The sequence below is a fragment of the Rhinatrema bivittatum genome, chromosome 5, assembly GCF_901001135.1.
Source record: "Rhinatrema bivittatum chromosome 5, aRhiBiv1.1, whole genome shotgun sequence".
NCBI lineage: Eukaryota > Metazoa > Chordata > Amphibia > Gymnophiona > Rhinatrematidae > Rhinatrema > Rhinatrema bivittatum.
The window spans coordinates 386,663,292-386,679,253 of NC_042619.1; the positions used below are offsets into that span (position 1 = coordinate 386,663,292).

At 38.9% G+C, this 15,962-nt stretch overlaps 1 long non-coding RNA gene across 1 annotated transcript in view; it reads right to left on the reverse strand.

Moving 5' to 3' along the window:
• Positions 1-5,000: 5,000 nt before the first annotated feature.
• The window catches only part of LOC115091724, a 74,781-nt gene continuing 63,819 nt past the window's right edge, over positions 5,001-15,962 (reverse strand). Inside the window, exons 2-3 of the long non-coding RNA XR_003856802.1 lie at positions 10,672-10,812; positions 5,001-5,799 (exon numbers count right to left, since the gene is read on the reverse strand). This is a non-coding gene — a long non-coding RNA (uncharacterized LOC115091724). The remainder of the gene's footprint in view (positions 5,800-10,671; positions 10,813-15,962) is intronic.

The window sequence follows — 15,962 nt, forward strand, 5'->3', positions numbered from 1 at the left end:
GATGGGCATTCCTGGATTTCACATTGAAACCAGCACATAAATACTAACGCGTGTGCCGGGATCCCCTGCCGTCTACCTTTATTTATTTTTTATTTATTTAAAAACTTTTCTATACCGTCGCTAAGTTATGTACCATCGCAACGGTTTACAAATAGGCACATAGACTAAGGTAAGTAAATGTAGGATATCGTACATTCTAACAGGTGCCAATAAAGTTCGGTTACAATTTCATAAATAAAATCATTATTTGAGTAATGTTGGTCAAGTCCAGGTATATTATTGAGTTACTATTGCTTTGAAATACTACTTCTTAAATGTAGGATTGAGTAAATTCATTCTCATCTGCATTACCCTGTACTTTCATTCTCTACCCTCCACACTCTTTAGTGAAGGCTTTTTTAAAGAGCCATGTTTTTAGATTTTTCTTAAAAGTTTTGAGATTATTCTGTAATCTGAGTTCAGGGGGCATCGTGTTCCATAGTATGGGCCCAGCCAATGATAAAGCCCTTTCTCTCACTTGGGTTAATTTTGCTGACTTTACTGACGGGATTGTTAGTAGTGCTTTGTTTGCTGAGCGGAGGTTTCTTTGTGGAACGTGTACTCGTAAGGCTGTGTTTAGCCAGTCTGCTTCTTTATCATATATTAGTTTGTGTATGGTGCATAAGGCCTTGTATTTTAACCTGTATTTGATGGGTAACCAATGTAAGTCTGCTAGAGTTTCGGTTATATGGTCCCTCCTCTTTTTTCCCGTTAGTATTCTGCCTGCAGTATTTTGAAGTATCTGGAGTGGTCTTATCGATGAGCTTGGGAGTCCTAGTAAGAGTGTGTTGCAGTAGTCAGTGCTAGAAAAGATAAACATTAGTGCCAGCAGCCTGCTTCCACCCTGGTTAAGGTTCCTTACACCATCGTCTCATTCTTGCACCATCGTCTCATCCACGCATTGAGACTCCGGAGCTCAGCCTTGAACTCACATGTGAATAAGGGACATGTATGTCTTGAAAGCTCATGCACATCAGGTTATAAAACTATGAAAAATTATTTGTCTATGAAGTTATGTTATATAAAGAATCACTATTAGCATGTCCTCTCTCCTCAAATTGCATTGCTGCCTTTTTAAACCCATGGCAAATAAACACCAACATATGAGCGAAACACAGCTGGCAAAAATTTGACAGCTTTATTTTTTATTGCTCAATGTGCAGATATTAATTTTTAAGAAGCACACAGCCTATTGTTCTCCAACCAACTGCTGGCTTTTTCTGCATGGTTAACAAAGAGCTTAAAACACAGTTTTCTGCAAAACAAAACACAAGTTTATCATCCACTTTCAGACTTTGTTCCCCCAGTTGACTTGCTTGTGAACTGTGTATTAAAAAAAGATTCCTTGGATTTGCTCTTGTTATGCTGCTGCTAATGTGTTTGTGAACACAGAATCAATGCATGAACAGACACGGGAACCTCAGAAGGTGATTTCATTTCTTATGGTATCACCATTTCTGGATTAGTTTCCTACAGGGAAACTTGCCTTAGAAAATGTTCATGTTTGTTAGAGGTGTGCAGGGAAAATATCTTCTTTTGGGTGTTATTTAAAATTTGTGTTTCAGTTTATTTTGGTTCAGTAAAATAAAAAAAAAATTCGAGAAATTGCACCACCTCCACCATCCCCCCAGCTAGCACCAAAACAGCAAAATTATCCCCGTAAGTTCCCCACCCCCTGAAAGATCCCCTTCCGAGAGTCTAAAAAGTGGAATAGGGCAGAAGTGATGTAGCCTCACTTGCCCCATGGAGTTCTGGTTTGAAAATGGTGCCAGATGGCTATGACACTAGGGCCGTTTTGTTATAAGGAGGTATCATCTATACAGCAAAATGGTGTTTACCTCAGGAGCAACTGAAGTTTCTTCCTGCCTCGTTCTAATTCGCAGAACCAGGGAAGGGAGTAAAAGGCATTTTAGTGGAAGGGAAGGAACTTATGGGGAAGGACTGGGGGAGGCTAATATTGCTGTTTTAGTGGCTCTCAGGTTTTTTTTTTGTTGACTTTCTGAAATGATCATCAACAAAAAAAAACTTTCGAGAGGGATTTTTTGGGTGTTTTATCACATTTTTCAATTAATTTCAAAGCAAACATCCCTAATGTTTGTGTCATCTGGTTCCTCCCCTCCCATTAATAACAATTGAACTGTGGATCCAATTTAATTCAAAGTTTTGTCGCAGATAATAGAATACCCAATGACCATGCTCCATACTTTTCATGTACCTCCAATCTCCTCCCCAAACTTAGAACTCTTTTCGGTTTGTTAGTTTACCTTAATTTCCTTTAAGGAAACTGTTCAGTTCACTTGTAATTTTAGGTAGGTAAGAGCATATTTTGATAGCATCCAGCTCATAGGTCTCTGATTAAAAAGGGGCCTATGAATTTACAAGTGTTAATACAGGCGTTGGTTAATGCAGGTGTTAGCTTACACCTAACGTGGATAGTGTTCCTGCATATGCAAATTTAAAACATAGATAATATTATATTAATCACTTCTTTAAGTATTTACCCTGGATTTATTCTGAGCCCTGAACACCCCCTGCCCAAATCCCCAGCCCTCCACCAGTTAGGGCTTAGACACAACATGTATAGTTCACAATCAGCTTTAATCAAAGAAACATATTAAACACAATATGCAAGGGGAACGAAAGTATTTAAGAGTTGCTTCCTTACCAGGCAAGAGAGGAATGAGATCTCTAAAAAGCTCAACCAGATTCAGAGCCCCAGACTTTACCCCTATCATGGGGGCAAGGTCGGATTGACGCCATTTTGAAAAATGTCATTGACTTCTCCCAGAGCAAGGGGTGCTCTGGGGCCTCACTAGCCACCACCAATCATTAAGAAAGATAGGAGGGATAGGGGTGGGAGCAGGGGATATTTTTTGCTAGACTGGTGGGTGGGGGGCACTCTACACCTTAGGGATGGTTGACTATTCGGAACCAGGAGGGGGAAGGAGGTCGTGTGGCTGCCAGGGAGGGTTGAAGTCATTGGTGGGTACTTTATTGATGTCATCAGAGGGGTTAGGGAGGAGACTGAGCTGTCGCCACATAGTTTAAACAATTTTTTTTTCTGCTGGGGATCTCTCCTACCTCTGCAGGTTTTATTTGAGAGGTCTGAAGGGTTTTCAGGCTGCTTGGCCCTTCACATTTTCCTGTGGATCCATCAGGGACCCATGCTAGCATCCCAATGTTCCCATAGAAAAATAACTACACCACCCTCCAACACAATAAAATAATGAGGCTGACTTTTTTCCAAGTCAGAAACATTATTCACATTGAACTACCTATGCATAAGCTGCTTTGCATATATTAGACAATTTTATGCATGCAAATTGCATGCAAAGCTATTTCCATAGAGAGAGGAATATATTAGATATCGCGTGATATGGTGATATCACATGGTATATAATGCATGTTGGACACTGTTTAACTTGTGATATCTCCATATTACAGCTTAGTTAAATCTCCCTATTAGATTGTGAGTCCTCTAGGACAGAAAAATACTTCCAGTACTTGAAAGTAATCTGCCTTAAAGTGCCTGAAAAAGTGGAATATAAATAAAGACATGAGACATTAAGTCCAATGACTATATAGTAAGAATGTAATATGTTGAATTAATATCAGTAGAAGTTTTGGTGACTCTTATTTCTGTTTCTATTGTAGAACGTGCGATGTCCTGATGCAGGCCGTTGATGCCGAAACACTAACAGCGTCGGGCGTTATGCTTTGGCAGGATGTGACAGCTACTCCTCCACTTGCCAGATAGCGGCAGCATTAGACAGCTTTGCCACTTGCTTGGTGGTAAATGCTGATAAAATATTCCATAGAGTAAAATATCTTCAGTTGTTTTGTTTGAGACACTGGATTTTATGGCCACAAGAACGATATACAAACAAAATTACAGCAGAAAAGTTTATGTACAAGGACATGCTGTAAGTGGTCTATACAGGAACCTGACAAGGGCAGGAATGTGGGATGATGAAATTGTTGATATTGCTCATACGAAAGTTAATAAGAAAGTGAAAAAAAGTTGAAGAAAGGTACAAGCCATCAACAGGGAGACAGCACATACCTTATCCGTACGCTTTCACATGAACAATATTTTTTCCCTTTTAGAGTACCCTTTGTGGCATAAATGTGCCGGCCTAGGTACCTTGCCTTGCCTACTGGCCTAGGTTAATTTTGCTTGGAGTCAGGTTAGTTTTCGATCTCCTGCATAATTTTCCGTATTTCCGTTGTACATGTTATGTCTTGGGCTTCACTTTCAGTCAGCATTGTAACTTGCTCTTTTGCTTGGTTAGAAATCCCAGCCAGCCGATTGGCCCTCTGTACGTTACGTGACTTACTTGGATTGACTGACAATCTGGCACATATTTTAAGGTTAATTCCCAAATATTTTGCCACACGTGACTTCTGGGAACCCTTTCCTGGGCACTTGTGTACGTTTCACCTGTTGATATCTGCCTTTACCTCTCTTGTAGGTAACACTCTTTTGATACATAGGCACCCCGGATTAGTCTGGCTGACATTTTGCTTTAAGCTAAAAATTCATTTGGTTCCTGGTCAGTTTTACCTTTTGGAGGTATTTCCAGTGATATAAATTGGTATATATTTTTACATTTTGATTACTTTATTTTACAGTGTCTTTAAACCTGTTTCTTGACATTTCCTTTTAACTCATCATCGACTATTGGTTTATATGCATTTTGTCACCTCCATTGCTGTATTAGCAGCTGTTCTGTTAATTAATTAATTAATTCTAATGTTTGTCTATTTTGTTTTCTATCTAGATTTTGTCTGTGGGTCCCTCCCGACGCAGCCCCATTGGCGAAACACATCCATGATGGGGGACTGTATTGGTATTAAATATTCATCAATATATTAGCTCAGCCAGCATATTGAACTTTTACCATAAGTGATTCTTTTTATTTTATTTATTTATTTATTTGATACATTTTTATATACCGCCATTTAGATGAGCCATCAGAACAGTTTACAAGCTTAAGATACAATAAAAATTACAATTCAAATTCACAGAAAAGAAACCTAATAGCATCTTATACAATTAAGAACAAATTTAAAAATAGTATAATAAAATAAAATCAGCACAATAGAAAAACAAATTAAATTATAGTAAAATATATGTCACTGTTAAAATTGCGTAAATGATGTAAAATAATTGAAGGACTGTCATGATGTCAATCAAATTAAAATAAAAGTAGGGAACTATCATGTTGTTAGTCAAATTAAAATGAGCATTTTTTAAATAATCTATACAGCTAATATATCATTCGCTGAATTATTTTGAGAATGAACAGTTTCATTTTATCATTACACATTCCTGCCCTTGTCAGCGACTTTATATGTGTGATTCCTTTACGCTACCTGTCCTGATTCGCTATACGGGAACCTACCAAAACTGTGATGTGTCACTGTTCCTTTGACTAACAATAAGGCACTTTGTATGATACCAATTTCAATATAAGATCTGAGATCATAGGAAGTTCCTTTTAGGTTGGATTGCCCTCATTTTTTTATGTGAAGCATTATATCAGTTGATGAAAATTTGACTCTTTTGCTGTGTGCTAGTAGGCCAACCACTTTGTGTCAGATTTGGAAGAAACATTCCTGAATGGTTACCACCACAAACCTTCAGATATTGCTGGTAGATCAATGACATCTTCATGATTTGAACTGAAGGAGAAGAAAAACAGTTTTACCACTCCTTCAGTGCATTCCATTCTACAATCATTTACTCCTGGGGGGATTCTGTACAAAAAAAAATGTAAAATTCAGCATACAAAAACTTAAAATTCTGCAAAATTCTTCATACTTTATATTGGTCAAAATAATGCAAGATCCATGACGATCTTTCATTTAAAATGCAATACAGAAAAAAATTAGTACTTAAAGATGCAGAGTTTAAACTATTTTGAGCAGAATTTCCCTAGAAGTTCACTGTAAGAGTGTCTCTTCCACCCTTTCTCCCTACTCCCCTGGCCAGTCGCTCCCTGTCGGCTTCTCCTGCCGCCGCACCAGTAGGCCCTGCTGCCAGGCCTTCCTGCTGCATAGGCCATGCTCAACGCAGGCCCCTCCCCCACTGAGTCTCTCTAGGCCCGCGCGCACGTCTCTTCACAGAATTTAAAGGGACCACGGCAGGAAATGGCTGCGGCCCCTCTTTGCTGCTCCATCTTTCCTATTTAAAGCAAGGTCTGGCTCGCAGATCTTGCCTTGGCTTCTTGCTTTCTAGGTTCCATATCATATTCCTCCCCAGAGGATCTCTCTAGCATTCCTGTTCTCTCTGACGTTTTCTGCAATTCAACCCTCGCTTGGAACCATAACCTCGAGTACTGTTGTCTGCCCTGACTTGCACCTGGAACCACGTCTACGAGTACTGCCGCCTGCCCTGACTTGCCTGGAGCCACGACTATGAGTATTGCCACCTGCTCTGCCCCTCACCTATGACTCTACCATGAAGCCCTCATGCCTGCTTCCAGACCCAGTCCTAGCTTCATCTCCTCATCTGCCAGAGACCCCACGTAAATCCAGCTGACCCTGGTACCCAAGGGCTCAACCTGAGGGGAACACGGACTGGTAGTGGTAAAGCTCCAGTGGGGTCTCTGCTCCATCCTGGCCTCGCCCACCGAAGGTGGGGACCTGTGGGGGTTTCCTCCACAGGTGGCGCCAACTCCACCTCTGGCAAGGGGTCCACCCTCCAAAGTGCAACAACACCTTTAAACATTTGTATACAGAAACCCAGCAGACAGATGCAGCTATCTTCACAGCTCCAGTTTTCATCCTTCACATACAAAAAAAACAAAACATATTGGTTCTGACCCAAAGGACAGAAATAAACACCTCAAACCTTTAAGTGAATGCTTCAAACAAAAAACATCTCCAAGATCATCTCCAAGAAAACTGCATCTTCACCCAAAACCTCTACAAGGAAAGAAAAGCCATGAAGCAAGGACTACACAATCTAGAAGTAGAAATTCTAAAGAAAATCATAAAAGATGTATCACCATTACAACTGGAGGATGAATTAGTGAAAGAAATGTTCCCTGCCTCTCCCCACCCTCACTCCCAGGTTCTAGCCTATTGACGAGCACCTAAACTGAAACAGAAGCCCCAATAGAAGAAAAGGATGCAAAACCAATCCTGCAAGATGCGAGCTCTTCCAGCACATATCACAGGACTGTATCCTACCCACATGGGAAAGACATTGAAAATAAAAGGTTCACATTCTTGCTTCTCTCTGAATATTGTACACGTGATCCAAAGCAAAAAAGGAAGCTACACTGGTGATGGAAGCCAAAAATTAAGCACAAAAAAATCAATCTTCATAGGCATAACGTAAAACATTACAGAAAAAAAACAGAATGACAGCAGACAAAGGAAACTTTAGGAGCATACAAAAGTGGAAGGCTGTTGAAATCAGGATGATCAAACATTTTGCAGCAAACACAAAAGGACACAATAATGGCTTTCTTACCCATTATCAGATATTGGCCCTTTCAAATGTAAAATTTTACAATCATCACCTCTGACATTCCCTCCCCCCTTCCCTTTACTGAGCTATAATGGCATATGATCTAGATGACTCTGTACTATTTTAACCCACTGTAGCTGTGCTGTTTCTTCATTGACTAGACAAAGAGAGGATAACTCTCAAAAGCTAGTCAAAAGTGTATTCTATTAGTCTAATAAAAAGATATCATCTACAACTTGTTTGTTGACCCCGAAGTCCACTAACTGTTATGAAAAAGCAGTATTTTTTCTTTTTTTTAATGAACTCATTCCTTTGAGGAGAGAAGATGCAAATAGGGGGCAAGAGAGTGAGGAAAGTAGGAGAGAGAGGGGGACTAGGAAGGGGAGCGAAAAAGAGGACAGGAAGGTAAGAAAAGGGTTAGGAAGGCAGAAGAGGGAAGAGGAAGAGAGGGGACGGGACGGGACTGTCTGGCAAGAAGGGATGAGAAAGGATCTGGTGGAAAGGAGAAAGGGAAAAGTTAGGAGAAAGAATACATGGAGGATAGCAATGGGTGAAGAAAAAGAGATGGGCAGGAAGGTTACAGTATTGGCAATGGGGGAAACAGAGAAGGGAAGCCTTCCGGATAGGGAGAGAGGGAAGGAAAATGTTCCGTTACCATAGAATAGAGCATTGGCCAGCTACAGACCTTAGATATATCATACGTCAGTGGATAATTTATCTAAAAGTACAGCTTGCCAAAAGGGCAGAAAAAGAACAACATGAAACATAATCATTAGCACTACATACTAGAACATCCCACCTCATCAGTTCATTCAGTACATCTAGGAGCACTTGCAATGGCCACTGTAGTGATCAAACGACACCAGCAGCTGAGGCAACCGGAACACCGGAAATAACCCCTTCAGAATTACTCGGGCATAACAGGTATGCACAAATGCAAGACTACAAACGAGTACTCATGAATGAGATAAGGATCCAGAATTGAATAGGATAAGCACCTGCTTCCATGGACATCTTAAGGACAACTATTAGACAAATATACAGTGTTCTGTATTCATTTCCTCTCTAAGCTCATATTTAAATTGTTTATTTGATTAGAGTAGTGAAGGGCTTATGCTGTTGATGCTATTACCAATCATCTATGAGAGATTAATGATTATAGCTCTCTGATCTAAGTTTATGACACTGAATGCAGGCAATGAGATAAGATTTGAATCAATGCATAAGTTAGTATTAGGGAGGAGCTAAGCCCATTTGAATCCAGGTTCAGATCTGTGACCTTCTGATTCATTTACTCAAGGCAATCTGAATCTTCTCTGACCCAATTCAAAAAAATCCTTCTTTATTATACTGGTTTGCCTTTTTTTATATGGCAATATTTGCAGATTGAAACTAGTCAAAATATTAAAATAAGAATTAGTTCCTACAAATTATTCATATCTAAAATGTAAAATGTATATGAAAAAGAAGAAAGCTAGATAGATATGAAGATTGGGGTCAAACTTCAGATGGCTTAGATTTCCAATATTCAACCCTAATTACGAACCATCCTGGTTCATCACTTAGTATTTGTATACCCTCTGATCGCACATCTATATGTCTGTTTCCTGAGATAAATCAGCAATGTCCAGTAGCCACAGCTGAAAATTATAGTTGGTGAATGCTGTATATTGTATAATTAATAACTCTGCTTTGGAACAGTAGAGATGTCATTGTTTATGCTTTACTAGTACACAATGACCACACATGAATGAAGCACTCTTTGAAATGTAAAGCATTTGATTCCATTAATGAATGTTCCTTCCCCTGGTGGTGGTGAGCAATAATAAAAGTCAGAGGACAGAGCTACACTTCCTTGTATGATTTTAGGAGTATTTCATTAGTCTTCTGCCTAAGCTAACAAAACATAGTCTCCTAAATTGTTGCATGCAAAACATTACCTGCCCAAAGGATAAAAAGGAAAGAAAAAGAAGTTGTGAGTTGAGATCACAACAATTATGGGAGCTTTAGAAGCCTTACACTCGCAAGAATTCCATTAGAACATAAGAACATGCCATACTGGGTCAGACCAAGGGTCCATCAAGCCCAGCATCCTGTTTCCAACAGTGGCCAATCCAGGCCATAAGAACCTGGCAAGTACCCAAAAACTAAGTCTATTCCATGTAACCATTGCTAATGGCAGTGGCTATTCTCTAAGTCAACTTAATTAATAGCAGATAATGGACTTCTCCTCCAAGAACGTATCCAATCTTTTTTTAAACACAGCTATACTAACTGCACTAACCACATCCTCTGGCAACAAATTCCAGAGTTTAATTGTGCATTGAGTAAAAAAGAACTTTCTCCGATTAGTTTTAAATGTGCCCCATGCTAACTTCATGGAGTGCCCCCTAGTCTTTCTATTATCCGAAAGTGTAAATAACCGATTCACATCTACCCGTTCTAGACCTCTCATGATTTTAAACATCTCTATCCTATCCCCCCTCAGTCGTCTCTTCTCCAAGCTGAAAAGTCCTAACCTCTTTAGTCTTTCCTCATAGGGGAGCCGTTCCAGCCCCTTTATCATTTTGGTTGCCCTTCTCTGTACCTTCTCCATCACAACCATATCTTTTTTTAGATGCGGCTTGATTGCTTTTGGGAGGCCTTAATCAAATAGCCCTCCTATGTGATGGTCACAGGAAAATTCATATGAATTAATTTGTATTTCTAGAAATACACTGTCTGAGTTTGCAATCCTTTTTCAATGTAGTGTGGATAAGTAGCCTAGTGATTAGCGTATCAGGCTGAAAAGCAGCAAAATGAGGGTTCAAATCCTGCTGCTGCTCCTTGTGACCTGATGCAAATCACAATACTCTCTGTTACCTAAAGTACACAATTACATCTCACTTTCAAAACTATCTGTGGTACAGCACATGGAGACTAATGTGCATCAGGAGCCACACAGGTTATAAAATACTGTGTATTTCTGCTTGGAAAGTTCACATGTATGTTCAGTATGTGCCTATATTTCCATTGTAAGAAAATGCATACTTTCTGTACCCATTGTATAAACATACATACATATATTTTACACTTGAAATAATTGTGTCTCAGCACTAATAAACACCCAGAATTAAATGCAGAGGCAGGTATTTTATAAAGTATGCATATACCATTTTAAAAAGACTTTCCTGCAGGAGTTCTTGGAAACAGTTCTCCGATACCTCCACCAGTTCATCCGGGCCTTCTCGAGTTCATTGAAGACTCTCTGGTACTTCATCCTGTGCATCTACCGGTTCATCACGCCCAAAAATCTGTAGGCAACAGAGAAGTCTGATTTAATTTCCAAAAGTCAATTAGCAGGTGTAAAAGTGTACAAATAGATTCACTAATTTATACACATATATCTTTTACAAAATAGCACTTATCGTGTGTATTTCTGAACCCCCAGACCCACCTTTGACCTCTCACCTGGTAAAATATGCATGCAAAACTGAAAATATGTTCTTACTCTCTAGGGTTCTATATATGCATGTACGACCCGCTTACACGCGTATATGTTAGTTTTATGTGAAAACCCCTTTGAAAATTCAGTAAGAATTGTAAGACTTATGGGGACAGGGAAATACCTAAAGTACCTGAATGTGCTTGGAAATAAGAAGAATAATAATCTGAACCTTTGATTGATATAAACTTTATACTCCCATTACATCTTCATAGCAGAAACTGTCAATGGAATGGGAGAGTTCCTAGGATACTTTGCTTTGATGAAGCTGTGTAAATAAGAGTGCGCTGTGCATAGCTTGTTCGGAAAATAAGAATAAGTTGATGACTAATTATAGCAATCAGCTTTAAATTACAAAAAAATAAAAATCAAAGTAGTTGGTACAGTAATTATTAGTTTACTTGCTCTAGCATAAATTAATATAATCATCACGTACTTGTAAAAATGTAACAGATTTGATAGGTTTTACAATGATTAGTTAATCAGATTTTGTACAATAATGATTAAATGTATGTTTGAATTCAGATAACTTCCATTAATTGCTACTAATATTCTTCAAATAATATATAAACTCGAGTTGAATAATATACGGTATATGGCCACAATAGATCAGAATGAGCAGCAAAAATATGAAATGTACATACATTAACTCAATAAAAAAAATTGAAGTTTCTTTTACAAGTCTTGATAACAGCAAAGAGCTAAGTGACCTTTATACATCCAGATAAAAGCAAAGGAGGCAGTGTTTTCCTGAGCTGCTGCAAACAGATCATCAGATGTTCAGGTGATAGACAGCAGTCGATGAAGCCCAGCTGAGATGTTTGATATCTTTCTTGCAGACATCAGCACAGCTATTTATATCTACCATCAGTACTATTTTTTTTTTAACTATAATAATCAAAGAGAGCTATTTTTTTCCACAATCAAGTTTATAAATTGAAATTCTTGGAATCTGGGCCAAAAGATCCTGTGAAAATGTCAGCAGGAATTATGAGTTCCATTCCCTCCAGACCATAAAATCTTCCTGCAACACCCTATACTATTCCATACTAAAACTACACACATTACACAATAAATATACCAAACAAACTGTCAGAAAAACAAACACAAAATGTGTGCACCGGAATTGATAAAATAACATACACACAATAATTGAATTATATCAAAGATTTAAATGTTCAAATTAGATGAAAAAGACAGTTTGTAATCTGTTGGCAATGTTGTGCTGAAACCATGCCTATCAGGCACAAAATGTTTCTTCAATTATTACTGGCAAAAAAAAAAACCCCATCCAAAGTCCCCCTAATGAAGTGCATTAATCCAACGTGCTTCCTCATAAAAAGACAATTGCCACATAAAAGACACTAAAGCACCCCAACAAAGGACTTCATTTTGCCTATATAAGGGGAAAAAATGTGGAATCAAATGGTGACTTAACTTGTAGCATTCGTGCTGAAAAATCTGAACGATTTGCATCGTTTACATAACACGAAAGGTGGCCATGATGGCTCATTCGTGTGCGGACATAAGACAAAGCCAAAATTGCTTCTAATAAAGCTGAAGTCTCCACTGATGTCACTGAACTGGTGACGGGCCAGCTTCTTTTAAACCTGAAGAGAACTTTTTGATAAGACGCGCCTGCATTAACAGAGGGCTTAATTTACAAACCCTCCCGCGCACAGCCAGAAGCTTAAAATATTCTCAAAACCCCCGCCTTCCACTGGGACAACAGCCAATCCATTCTGAGCAAAACATTTAAGGGCCGTACTTATAAAAGTATGAAAAAAAGGGGAAGAAAGATATCTTTTCTTTGACACCTACATGGGCTACAAAAAAAAAAAAAAGCTTCCCACTTAATGGGTGGTTAAGACCATGTGGATGAATCGTAATCCCGTGAAAAATATGAAAAACTGTTCACGTGGCTATAAATGGACACATTGCCACCATGTTTCAATGAGATCTATTGAATGACAAAAAAAAAATCGTTATTGCTCTACATCACGCTGTTGTTAATTGATTCTCTCACTGGGGATGTGAAGACTAAATTATTTAATATTTTACAACGATGCTGTAACACCCACGACTGTGCCAATGCGGCGTCAATGTGCATGTGTGGGAAACACAGAGATACCGCTGCACTGAGAATTTGCCCGTTCACTAGTTCTCTGACACTGACAGGCTTCACAGCCTAGTATACTTCAGCCTCAGTGCTCACCTTGTGCCCACTAACCCCAGTGCCCACTGCCCAGGCAGAGACAAAAACAATACCAGCTCTGCAATCAACTTTCCAGTCTGCCTCCAGTTACCACAAAGGTAACCGTGGTAACTGGAGGCAGCAGCACTATGTCAGCTCTTCTGACACAGTGCTGCTGCCTCACTACTTTTTTATATTGTGTGACTGGTGGGCTGGGGGGTAGGGAACGAGAGAAGGCAGCGCGGCTCGGAGCGGGGTCGGCGCGTGCAAGGTGCACAATTGTGCATCCCCTTGCGCGCCGACCACAGATTTTATAACATGCGCGCATGTTATAAAATCGGGCGTACATGTGTGCACGCCGGGTAGTGCGTGCACATGTAGGCCGTGTGCGCTGTTTTTAAAATCTACCCCATAGTGTACTTCTTCACAGACAATGCCTTCAGAAAGAATGCATAGCAAATCTCTGACAAGCTCAGGCTTTAAGATCAGCATCACTGTATTTATTTATTTAGTCTTTTTATATACCGGCGTTCCATGTAAAGATCACAACGGTTTACAAAGTAACATTTATGGCTATAATCAGCAGATAATGACAGGTTCCAGAGGTAGTATTCATAAACAGGAATGAGCATCTACCAAAGGAATGTTCCACGACATATTAACTAAAGATCTAGAACAAAATATGTGTATAGAAATAAATTTAAATTAAAATAAAAATGTGTCACTACGTGGAACTTTTTACAATCTCTTGTTAAATTTGTTCCTCATGCATCAGTTAGTATCTCTTATCCTTCTTGTTATTGCGGAACTCTACATTCTGATGTTTTAAGTTGGGTTGTACACATTCTTGAAAAGCATTGTTTTTAGCTCACACTTAAATCTCTTTCCATCTGGTATCAAACGTAACATCTCAGGTAGGGAATTCCAAAGTTTTGGACCCGCTATGGAGAACACACGATCTCTTAATGCACCAGGTCTGTGCTCCGTATTGTGGGGACATTTAGTAGTCCTTTATTTTAAGAGCTTAGTGTTCGCTGCAGTGTGTATGGTTGTAATGTCACGCCTAGCATACTGGTGTTACTCAAAAGAATGATTTGAATATTAATTTTAATACTTTAAAATAGATTCAGGATTGTACTGGCAGCCAGTTCAGTGGGATCAACGAGGGTGTAATATAATCAAATTTCCTAGTTCCTAACAATAGTCTTGGTGAGGCATTTTGAAGTACTTGTAATGGCTTTAAGAGACATGTGGGAAGACTGAGAAATAAGGAGTTACAATAGTCTAGGAAGTCTTCAAAAGTTAATAAAGGTTTCAACTGATGTAATATACACAACTTGGCATAGCCTATATTAACTAATTTGTTGATATGCTTTTTCATAGTAAGGTTCTCATCTAGCTGGGTACCTAAGCCCCGAATTTTGTGTGAGGGAGTAATTTAAAAATTACCCATGATTAGAGTCTGTGGTTTAGCTATCGGAGAGTTTCTACTTAACCAGATGATTTCAGTCTTTTTAGAATTTAATGTTAGTTCAAGTTGCGATTGTTCCTGGTTGACAGTGTTGATACTGTATTTTCAAGTGATTTGGAGAATGGAACGTAAAACTGTATATTGTCAGCATACAAGAAGAATGAAATTCCTAAATCCACCAGTAATTTCCACAGTGGGAGCATATAAACATTGAAAAGTGTTGCCGAGAGTGTTGAGCCCTGAGGGATACCTATATCAATATGGAAAGTATCAGATATGTGATTGCCCAGTTTAATTGGAATGTGCTATTAGATATAAATGAGGAGAACCATTTGAGAAGACTGCCTTCGATCCCAATGTTGCTTAATTGATGGCACAACAGGATATGGCCCACAGTGTCAAAGGCGGCTGTTAAGTCGATTAGCAAGAGAAGATAAGATTCACCCGCATCAAATCCTCATAAAACAGAGTCTATTAATGAGAGGAGTAGTGTCTCAGTTGAACGATGTTTCCTAAATCCGAATTGATTTGGGAAGAGAATATCTTCATCTTCCAAATGACTTACAAGTTGGGTTAATTACTGCTTTTTCAAGTACTTGTGATAAGAAAAATAAATTTGGATATTGGACGATAGTTTTCCCAATCATCTATTCTACCATTTTTATTTTTAGGAATCTGTTTTATCACCACTTGTGTTAATCCATGTGGTACAATTCCTTCTGATAGTGAATAATTTATTAAAGTTGCGATTGTGGGAGTGATAATCTGGTGTACTTGTTTCAAGGAACTGGCTGGAATTGGGTCATGTGGGTGAGTAGCAGGCTTAATTTTAGCAATGATTTGACTGATTTCAAGATTAGTTACTCTGTCAAGCATGGACCATTTTACCAGGCCATGTGAACCTTCAGGTGCTATTGTGGGAGAACAGATAGTGTTTTTAATCTATTGATTTTATCTAAGAAGGATGTGGCATATTCATTGCAAGCGGCCTTTGAGAAGTAATAATCTCTTGTAATAAGAACATAAGAACATGCCATACTGGGTCAGACCAAGGGTCCATCAAGCCCAGCATCCTGTTTCCAACAGTGGCCAATCCAGGCCATAAGAACCTGGCAAGTACCCAAAAACTAAGTCTATTCCATGTTACTGTTGCTAGTAATAGCAGTGGCTATTTAAGTCAACTTAATAGCAGGTAATGGACTTCTCCTCCAAGAACTTATCTAATCCTTTTTTAAACACAGCTATACTAACTGTACTAACCACATCCTCTGGCAGGATGACAGGTCCTTAATTA